The sequence below is a fragment of the Cryptotermes secundus genome, unplaced genomic scaffold, assembly GCF_002891405.2.
Source record: "Cryptotermes secundus unplaced genomic scaffold, Csec_1.0 scaffold507, whole genome shotgun sequence".
Classification (NCBI taxonomy): Eukaryota; Metazoa; Arthropoda; class Insecta; order Blattodea; family Kalotermitidae; genus Cryptotermes; species Cryptotermes secundus.
Window position 1 is genome coordinate 196129 of NW_019740660.1, and position 11498 is coordinate 207626.

An 11498-nucleotide genomic window follows, 5' to 3' on the forward strand; every position below is an offset into this window, starting at 1 on the left:
TATGGGTTCTTCAGTGATTGAGGTTAGCTCTTTCTAACAAATCCAACGGAGTAGATGTCTCCTCCCCCACCTGAGGTCAGGAACAGATCCAGTTTCCGGTTCGTTGTGTTTTCTAGATTTATAGAACCCCAGGCGATGGGAAAAAATTCCGAAAATCAAGTGATTCTTGAGTAATGTAGGGTGTGAAAATGCCTCGACACGTCTGTTGCCATTAAAGTTACAACATTCTGACATTTGATGCCGTGTACTTCGATATAGAGATACCAAAATGTATCCGCTCTCATAACGACGCGGCAAGATGTCGCTGATGTTGGCGTTCCAGTACAGCTCTGGACTAGTTTCAGGAATTTTGAATATCGAATATCTTACCCAGGACACGGACTGTCCAAACTGAGATTTTTCATTATCTACCTCAGTTCCTCTAATAAAATGTCAAGGTAGAAAAACTGTTAGACCACTACCTCCATCTTTCAAATCATCAATCACCCCAACTTTCGACGCTATGCTGTTTCCCTGTTGAAAGTATCGTAAATCAGACCACAAACGGAGAGTTGGAATGAGAAATCTGAGTTTCTGGGATATGACACCGTGTTGATGGGCAGGTACCAACATTTATGGGGTTATATTTGCTCAGAAAGAGCACTGGTTTCCCAGTGAACAGACTGAAGGATCAGTTTCAGTAGATTCTGAATGGGGTCTACTTGCCTAATATGTGTTACGGAACATGAAGAAATAACAGTGGCACTGAATAGTTACAATCGTATTAATAGACCTACTGAACACCCTAAAATAGAAGAAATGCCGTAAGTTTATTACTCGTATTAATGGTAGCAGAAGTACCTGGTCTTCGCAACTCCTTTCCTTCTCAGTATCACAAAATAAGGTAGCATGCGGTAGCGTAGATAGTTGATGCACTATGCTACAAGCCGGCAGATCTCAGGTTCGATTCCCGATGAGGTATATAATTTTTCAATTGACCTAATCCTTCCAGCCGTACCATGGCCCCGGGGTCGACTCAGACTCTAACAGAAATAAGTACCAGGAATTTTCCTGGGGGTAAAGGGCGTCCAGCACGTAAGGCTGAAAACTTCACCGCCATCTTTGAGCAGATTTTGTAGAGAAAATGTGGGACCCTCGACATCTCACAGCCCTATGGGCCTCCACGGCCTGTTACAGGGACACCTTTACCTTTGCCTGTATCACAATATAAAGTAGCTAAAACTTTCAAGGAGAACTAATATTAAAATATGTTTACTGTGTGAATAGTATATTTTGATATGCTGCTTGTAGCTTAGAGCATATAACAGCAATAAGATAATTTTTTTAATATTAAACTGGAAGGAGTTTGTAAGATTTGAGGCTTTCACGGCGGTGACTATGAAGAAAGCAGTCTTCTGGGATTTGCCACCGTGTATATGTGGTGTTAACCGACGTTTCGGAGGAACGTATCGCCCCCATCTTCAGGGTAGAAGAAAAAGTATAAGAAATCTGCAAGCGACAACACCGTGAGAAACGGTAAAGGAGTCTGCTTTACCGTTTCTCACGGTGTTGTCGCTTGCAGATTTCTTATACTTTTTCTTCTACCCTGAAGATGGGGACGATACGTTCCTCCGAAACGTCGGTTAACACCACATATACACGGTGCCAAATCCCAGAAGACTGCTTTCTTCATGGAAGGAGTTTATTTTATTTTTTGTTTGGGTTATTTAATGACGTTTCCAGTATCGAGTTTTAGAACGTTGGTTGATAAGATGGCTGATAAAGTAATAATTGGAAGTGATCTGTGCTGAAGCGGTTCACTTATAATCAGTGTACTATCCATAAATTTTCTAGAAGGACTGAGGAAAAGCAAGGAAATCTTCATTAGGTTAGTCACTTTCTCGACTGAGATTCGAAGGAAATACCTATCGAATATAAGTCAAAAACTTTACCTCCTGACCCATATCGGCCATTGAAGAAGTCTTTAAAGAAACCAGAATGTCAACATAAATCAAAATGGCTTAAGCTAAGAGCAAGTATTGACGAGTCAGCACGCAGATGAATATGGCGTTTATCACGTAAGGAGTTAGAAACCCGTTCGAAATTATTCCACGTTTCTTTCAAAATAAAAATCCAAAATTGGACATAAAATACCTTAACAATTCCATTAGGAGGTGTTGAAACTGAAAAGTGCCACCTCAGTTCAACCTCTCTGTAATTAATTGAACTCACTCCGTGGTTAAATATGATAAATAAATCAATGAGCGACAACTTCTGGTCGTTAACATCTGTCACGGATTCTGTTAATCGTGATGCAAAGAGGAGTCCAAATAATTGTTATTACTATGGCAGCTCGCTTCCCCAGTACCTGCACTGCAATACACTATAATTACGCCTGGAGCATATCAGACGTGACCCACATTGCAACACTGACCTTACAGCAGAGCGGCCGGCTCTGAAACGCAGCAACTAACGTCTGATGACGCTACATGACTTAATAGTATTTCTAAATTAAAACGACAGATTCCTAATCTGAAGATTGTTTCAGGTTAGTACACCTTGTCTATTTTGCGAACAAGGTTACGTCATCGTCAGCTATTCACGTAGACAATTACGTCATAATTAGGATAGTATCGGATTCAACATATTGTCACGTGTTTGAGTGGCTATGAATGTATAAGGGGTGGGCCTTCTCGGCCCTTGCACCGCGACCTACAGTGATCAGTTGTGCTTTTGAGTGGCTATAGGTGGGGTTTGGATTGGTAATCAAATTTATTGAACTCCTATATAACTCGTAAACTCAGATAACTACGACGGACTGACTGAGCGACACACTCCAAAGATCGCTGTAATACAGTATATAAAAATTCTTGTCAGTCTTCACTTGCCGCTGTTTCGTAGTGGCTTCCAACGGAGGAAGTTCCTCTTGCTCTGGGTTCCCGAACTATTCCCATGCCTCAGCTACCGGCTTCTAAAACATTTCACAACGACTGAACCGCAGGATTCTTCTGACTCCTTATCTCGGAACGGACCGCGTAAGAAACGTCCATTTTGCTATATTATCATCTTCTCATGGAAACATGCTTGTTTGCAGAGTCATTGCCTAGCAATAGCTGTTCAATAGTTTCTTATTTCGCGGTCGTTGCCTAGTAACAGGTTTACATGCCACAGCATTTTTATATCACACTACTTCAAATTCGCACTAAGTGCGACCGCACTGTATTATCAGACTTTCATTCCGAAGTTTAGGACTTTATTATATATTTCTCGTGTGTCTATGTACCGTATTTACGCATGTATAGGCCGCACATTTTTTGCCAAAAATTCAAGAGGAAAACTGGGGTGCGACTTATATTCGAAATATTCGAATTCACACTTCATTTAAAAAAAAATTATATTCATAATTAGTAATTCAGTGTGTTCTACTCCTGAAATAATATTCCAAGAAAATTATTTTTTCTATAATTTATGTCTGAAAATTGTGCTGCTGCCTATACATGCGTAAATACGGTATATCTGTGCAGCAAAACTGTTGAATTGACCTCTGAGTTGCTACTTCATTGCATCGGTTTGTAAGAGCCAGGATTCTCGTGGCGCCCTGTTCCTGTAAGGGCATTCCAGTGGATCTAGATTTCAACCAGTATCCTAGTTATCGGATATATAAATTATGGCTGATTGACCTCAGCCCTGCCAGTTAAAGCTAATGACGACACTGCAAGTCTTCTGGACATTCCAATACAACATACACGTACGTTGCTACTGTAATTACACTTTGTTGTTGCTGTATACTAACGCACACGTCACGTGTCTGTACCATGACGTGTGACACTCACTCTTATGAAGGTTAACAAGTAGACTCACACAAGAGTATTCCACGCAAATAGCAACTCCTATACTTTTGCTTACTCTTCAACCCTGAAGATGTAAGCAAATCGAAATCAACTTCTTAACTTCTACCGGACTACAGATCGTCACGTCTCATACTATATTACCTATCGTAGTGACAGCTGTGAGTGCTTCAGATACAAAAAAAAAATAACGGATTTATAAGTCATACGTCAGATAGGTTTCAGAATGGCATTGCCCCATTAAAATAGTCTCAACTAAGTTTTCACTTGCTTTAGAGCATTTGTTATGATCATCTCGGGCACACCTCTGTATTATCTCATTTAGCCCAATTCCCAGTTATCCTAAAGCATACTTCATGTGTGTTCAAGTGATAAACCTTGCAGGGAAGGACGCAAGGACGGAGAGGCGTCATGCTGTGCCATGTTTTATGAATAGCAGGGGGTGCGTCGTATCCGCCCTTCGTGCAGGAATAGCAAAGCGGGGTGACGGGAAGGGGCGTGGTGTTTAAAGTGCATAGCAAATGCGTAGATCGCGTGACGTGAAGCAGAAATCTCTCTAAAAAGATGAGTCCGCGCGGATCTTTACTCGCAACAGCCTTCCAAAGTGGGTTGGGGGGCTCGAAACTTTGAGACCTTAACGCAATTGCATTATATTGTTCGCGTAAGTAATATTAAGGTATAGGCTCATGTAGCCTTAGTACGGCTTGTATTTATGTTTTCATATCTGAGAGACTAACAGCGAAGAGGCTTGTGGTCGGATAAATTATTCTTAAAGATATAAGGTAAGCAATATTACTGGATTACTGAGAGATTAATAAGACGTAGATTTAGAGTAATGAGTATAATATTATCTTGAATGTGACCCTTTGTATTGTGGTAAAATTTACTCATATTTCCGGGTAATATACTTTTCTTTTAATGCTAGTGGGGTGGGACTAAGTCCCTTATACTGCGGTCACTTCTGGCCTATTGTACCAGCCCCAGATTATAGGCGAGGGTGTTTGTGGAGCAATTGGTGGAATGAAGATTGGCAGGGGAAACCGAAGTACTGGGAGAAAACCTTACCCAGCGCCACTTTGTCCACCATAAACCTAACTTGACCAGAACCGGGATCGAACCCGGACCGCCGCGGTGGAAAGCCAGCGACTAACCGCTTGAGCTATGGCGCGGCCTGGGTAATACACAAAGCAGATCTCACTGCCTACTGCTTGCTTACTTGGTTTATTCTTCAACTCTGAAAATGTGAACAATATTTCTTCCGAAACGTCGGTAAATTTCTACCACACTATATAAGGTTATAGGCCAGAAGATAGTACGGTACATAATTACGGCTGTGAAAAGGTTAAATCAAAAATAAAGGGGGAGGGGTGGTGGAGAAGAGTGTGTTGAGGAGAATACTTGGACCTAAAGGGATTGGGTAACAGGAGAATGGAGAAAACTACATAATAGAGAGCTTCATCAATTATACTCGTCGCAAGATATTATTAGAATGACCTAGTTGCGGAAGATTCAGATGGGGATGTAGCCCACATTTGGCACATGAATGACGTATATACAAAGTTTTTATTGAAAATCCTTAAAGAGAAGAGAAAATTTTGTCAATGAGACTACATTGTTAAAACGGATCTTAAAGAAATAAGATGGCAGGGTTTGGACTGGATTAATCTGGTCCAGGATTTGTAGCATCATAATGTAACTTCGGGTATCACAAATGAAGAGGAATTTCTTGAACTAGTGAACAACTATTAGCGTCTCCATGGAGTTCGTTAATACAGAAGAGACTGGCCCTAATATAATGAGGAAAAGACAAAGCTATCCCTGTACCAGACCGTGGAGGCCAGTAGGGTTGTGAAAGTTCGAGACTCCCACATTTTGTAGACAATCGATTCAATGATACTCAATTCTGTTAGAAGCTGAGTGAACCCCAAGGCCTTGGTACGGCTGTAAGGATTAGATCGATTGAAAATTTCAATTATCTCATCAGGAATCGAACCCCCCATCTTGCGACTTGTTGCATAGTGCCTCAGCCAAGCTACCCAGTACTGCGGTCCTAAGATAACATGATTTATAATTGGGGCAAAGGTGCTTCCGACGTTTCGGTCTTCTGTATTACGCCACCATGTTGTCCTGAGAAGGGTAACACTGCGGTAAAGCTCTAGATTCGTATGCGGGATAACCTGCTTTCGAATCTCTGCTGAGATACCGGCCATCTTCAGTCCCTCCACAAATATCCTGGGATTGTACCTCCAACAGGCACGACTACTCCCCATAAAAGCTTTTCATAACATTATTCATCCATCTTGACGTTTAAGACTATACACTGTAGCTATTGAGAACGTCATCAAACAATAACGCACACTGTGTTCTGTCCAAGCGATTGGTGCCAACTTTTCAGAGGAACATTCTAAGTTTTCAGGGTTAAGAGAAATGATATTCCTTTGAATAATTGGTAACAACGCACCAGACAAGACGATGTCATAACGCAGAATACCACGATATTAATCTTCACCAACTCCGAAAATCTCAAATCTTATTCTTGAAAATTGTATGAATTTATTTCATTTCCTGTTTGCAAATCTATTTTTCCTTCTGGTTTCAGGTAATTATGGCAGCACTGTATTTTCATGGGGAAAACAATCGACGGTTTGGTACTTCAGGACTAAGCGTATCTCCAGGATGTAGCCCTGAAACTGAGGTAAGGGCGTCGGTTAGGTACGAGTTGAGGAACTCAAAACAAACAAAGGACCTATATATGTGAACCTGATTCAGGAAAGAAGGAATTTGAAGCTAATATTCAACTTAAAATTTTTTTAATCTAAGCAGTTCGGCGACACAGCATATATATATATATATATCTGGACAGGACACTCTAAATTCACCCCCTTTAATTCCCTATATGATCCAAGGCTGGATTTAATGGATCTCCACAGATAGCTCCATTATTAGGAAACTGTAAAAGAACTGTTTGAAATGTCTGTGTAATACAGATCTGATTTCGTAGAGACTTCATTCTGTCTGTGTGTGCTCTATATTGCATTATTGTGTCCCTATATCAGACCGTAAGATGTCGGATGGAAGAGTGAATAAGCCATAATGAATAGGAATGCATTCAGGAGGAAATATACATGGTAGAATCAGGTTACTGCCATGGCATTTTCTGTATGGACAGGGGAAAACTACGATAAACGTCGATCCGTGAAGCCAGTGACGTGGCCGAGATTCGAACCGAGCACGTACTGAATACAAGTGTAGAACTGTTACCGCTAAGCCAACCTGCTCCGTAATAATATTGTAGCATGCACGGCCGTAGCCATACTGCTATCGCGAGGCAGACGAATAAACAACGGGGTTATGCAACCCGCTTTTAGCAACGGATCCATAAACACGTTCCCGCGGCAACAAATATGAACGCAACATTAGAGTTAAGGTTGGAAACGGTGTTTTCTACTCGGTCCGTGCAATGGGTTTATAAGGAAGACAATTGGTGGTAAGATGGGTAAGATCTGCTTTGGAAAGCCTGTACTGACAGAGGACTTATATATAGAGCACAAGGAAGAATTTTCAATAACACGCTATATGTGCGATACAACAGCAAATCCTATTCATAAGAGACAAACTCATCTTCTCGTCAAAGAGAATGTTACATAAGGACTATTACCGGAAGTAAGTAAAGTAAAGCTATCCCTGTACCAGGCCGTGAAGGCCCATAGGTCTGTGAGACGTTGAGGATCCCACATTATCTAGACAATCGGCCCAAAGATGGCGGTAAGGTTGTCAGCCTTACTCGCCGGCCGCGCTTTACTGCCCAGGAAAATTATTTAATTAATTACTGGTACTCATTTCTGTTGGAGGCTGAGTCGACCCCAGGGCCATGGTGCGGCCGGAAGGATTAGGTCAACTGGAAAAAATCCAATGACCTCATCTGGACTTCAACCCTCGACCTTCCGGCTTGTAGTATAGCCCCTCAACCAACTACGCTACCGCGTGAGTTCTGATAAAAAGAACTCTGGTCGTGGGTCTCAAGCGGCTTCTCGCCAAGACGAACTGATCGGCGGTAAACCGTCAGTCGTAAACTAACTCTGACCTTGACCCAGTCAGTTGAGATTTAGTTCTACAGGAGAGACTGAGAAGAGATGGCGCCATAATTAAGATGGCAGCTCAGTTACGGAATATTCGAGGGACAGTAACTACGTGGGCACAGAAGCTGAAGAATTTCTGTTGTTAAGATCAGTTACCAAGTAACGACTAGTGAAAACACTGTAGGCTGGAAAAGACTTGGCGTGCAGTGACTTCAGCTGTAGTCTTATAATTATTTGTAGTTATGACTTGTGAGTGGTAAATAAATCTATTTACCAATCCATACCCCGTCTATAGTCACACCCCCCAAATCGTAACAGTATGTTTCATGCATGACTACATTTGTTACATTAAACCTTTACAAACAAAACAAACAAAGTTCGTATCTCTTAGTCCGCAAGCGAACTATACCGACCGAGCAACCGCCGCTTAGTGTCAAATTTAGCGGATAGAGGGTGTCGCCTGGTCAGTGCAACGAATCCCCACGGCCGTTAATTTCGGTTTTCTAGACCGGAGCCGCTATTTCCTTGAAATAGTGCCTCAGTTATCCTCACGAGGCTGAATGGACCCTGTTCCAGACCCACTACCTCTAAGAATAAATGGTAGCTCCGGGAATCGAACCCTGGACCTCTGGATCTGTAGCCAAGAACTCTGACCCCTAGACCACAAAGGCGGTCCTACGTTGAACCTATATAAACTGTAATTACCTTACAGCGTTTTTTCACCGAGTTTAATCGCTACTACATGAACATTTGGAAATATAATTGAAAGCAAATTTACCATGCATTTTAGGCGGGTAGGGAGGTTAATTTCTAACCTACATATATAACATCCCCCTCGTTGGTGTCTCCACCTTAACGTGGTGAGGGATTTGAGTATGCCAAGGACCCTGAGAGCTATACCAGCGGTAGCNGATTTGGTTGGAAGCGGAAGTTGCCTGGTCACGGTAATAACATAATTTCGTACTTGTTTTTGGTTGTTGTGTTCGCTAGAACTAACATTCCACCCTGAAAAACGAATCACTACTTCAGTCGGAACCTTCTGAAAATTTTTACCACACAAAACGCCGTTACAACCCAAGAGAAAGTACTCTTCATGATAAAGCTTTGCAAACCTCAACTTGAATAAAATTTTTTGGGAAGAAAAAATTGCTAAGGAGAGAATAAGATTGTACGTTACCTTGTTTCATCTGCACCTGCTTCTACATTTTGTTTCCTACCTTTCATAAGAGTGGGAGCACGCAGTAGCGCAGTTGATTGAGGCACTATGCTACAAGCCGGAAGGTCGCGGGTTCTCATTCCCGGTGAGGTCACTGAAATTTTCAATTAACCTAATCCTTCCAGCCGCACTATGGCCCTGCGGTCGACTCAGCCTCTAACAGAAATGAGTACCAGGAATTTTCTTGTGGGTAAAAGGAGGTCGGCGCGTAAGGCCGATAATTTTACCGTCATCTATGAGCCGATTTTCTAGAAAATCTGGGAGCCTCGACGTCTCAGAACCCTATGGACCTCCACGGCCTGTTACAGGGATACCTTTACCTTTTACCTTTATTGTTGATAAAATATTCTTCAATCTTCACGGTATTTGTGAACACTTGTGACAATTACGTAGGTTTACGTTTTGGCCTCATTCTAAAAGCAAAGCTTAGGGAAGCAAACGCGTCTCCTTAGTTCAGTTTGGCCCGCAGTTTGCTAGAATATTCACGTCAGATGCAGAGGGCTTGGTTTTTCTTCAGACGGCTAATAAAATATACGAAGAAAGAATGACGTAATATTCCAAGGTAATTACGGGAAGAATTGCATGAAATTTTAAGGTAACATGCGGTACCTAACATTAGGTTTAACTGAGTCTAGTTGGCAATTTTGTAATTTCTGTCTCGAAAGTTGGCGAAGTAAGGTAACTAACTCCATGCATCTCAGTCATCTTTTATACGCTGATAGTTTCTCAGTAAGGTAAGATATTAACATATTATAGACTCCATAAGTTCCTTACCGTGTCCACATAATCTCACCATTGTTCTCTATCCTGAGCCAGTTCACACCATACCATCCAATATCTGTAGGGACCATTTTAACATCATATTTCCATCCATGCCTGTGTCTTCTTAGTAATCTCTTTACCTATCAAAATTTGAATGTACTTCTCCATATGTGCTATCATGAGGCTCCGCGTTGCATGGATTCTTTCAGCTTTCTGTCACTTCCTGCCTGTGAATCCCAAATATTGCCCTCAGCAGCCTAATCTCAAACACCCTGTATCTGTGATTCACTTTCAATGTGAGAGGCCCAAGTTTCACACCCATACAAAACTTAAAAAAAATAAGGTAAAAATGTCCCTGTGCTTAACCAATTAAACACTACGCCATGAAGACGTATGGAGGAGTTGATGTAGGGACCCATGTTTTCTTGACCTCAGCACTAGGTGGAGATGAGTGGTCAGCTATTCGCCCCGGCCGCTTTATCCCCGGAGAAAGAGCCCCCCCGTACCCATTGGATAAGAGACTGTGTGGGATCCAGAATCGGTCTGGACGACGTGGAGAAGAGAAAATTATTTACCTTACTGGGAATCAAACTCCGACCCTCTCAGTCGTCCAACTTGTAGCCAGTCGCTATACCGACGCCGCTATCTCGGCTCAACGGACAAAATTGTAGTCTTTATATAAATCATTACATTTCTAGAGATCAGAGGGGTGGACGGAACCGTTCTGAACTCCATTCTTAAATTATTAAAAATATTCACCCTATGACTATAATGTGATACATTTTGCACACACACACACACACACACACACACACAAACATGTATACATATACGTGTATATAGGCTACTGTGGTAGCGTAACCTACACGTTTTCCACCTTAACCTGAAATGAAGTAAAGAATCAATATTAGCAAGGAAAATTTTCCTGAGAAAATTGTTTCCTCGATATTCGGGGTAGAAAGTTCGTTTAATATGAAGAAGGAGCAGTGCGTTCCGCCGAAACACCTATAAACTTCTACAATACTACACGAGACACATCCCATCAGATAATTACCTCCGGGATAGTATAAATTATTTTTCAACGCATAATAACAATCATTTGAAAAGTTTCATATTTCTTTTTTATTTCCAACATGAAACTCGTTTATGTTACCTACAGTTGCTCCGACACATCTGAATAAGAAATATATTTGGGCTAATGATAGCAGATCATTTGACTTGTGGATTTATTGCGGAATTTAATTTCGAGAAATATTCATGTAGCATTTAGTTGTATCAATTTTTCTCCAGACCACAATCTTTATGACATGCAGGAGAAACTGTGAAATATTCTTTGTGATAAGTATATTGTTCAACAACAAATCAACATATACAAATACTTGATATAAATCATTTAATTACATAACACATACCTACATATATAAACACAAAGACCTATATACATGGCCTAGATACACAGAAAAACACGTTTATATAAACAGGCATTTTACCCATATATCGCCAAAAAGTGGCTTAAACTTTTAAAGTCCATTGGTTACTATATATACCATCTGGTCTGCCGACAAAGTGTATATATATGTTCCGTACGGTTCTCACAATAAACAGCGATTGTTT

General features: G+C 41.3%; 1 protein-coding gene across 2 annotated transcripts in view; it reads left to right on the plus strand.

Moving 5' to 3' along the window:
* The window catches only part of LOC111872478 (transcription factor Sp9), a 281569-nt gene that overhangs the window by 171067 nt on the left and 99004 nt on the right, over nt 1–11498 (plus strand). Inside the window, exon 1 of one of the 2 annotated variants that reach the window (XM_033754717.1) lies at nt 6504–6522. The exons of the other annotated variant lie outside the window; for it this stretch is intronic. The gene's annotated coding sequence lies outside the window, so the exon portion shown is untranslated. Of the gene's footprint in view, nt 1–6503; nt 6523–11498 lie in introns of those variants that run through there. 2 annotated transcript variants of the gene reach the window in all.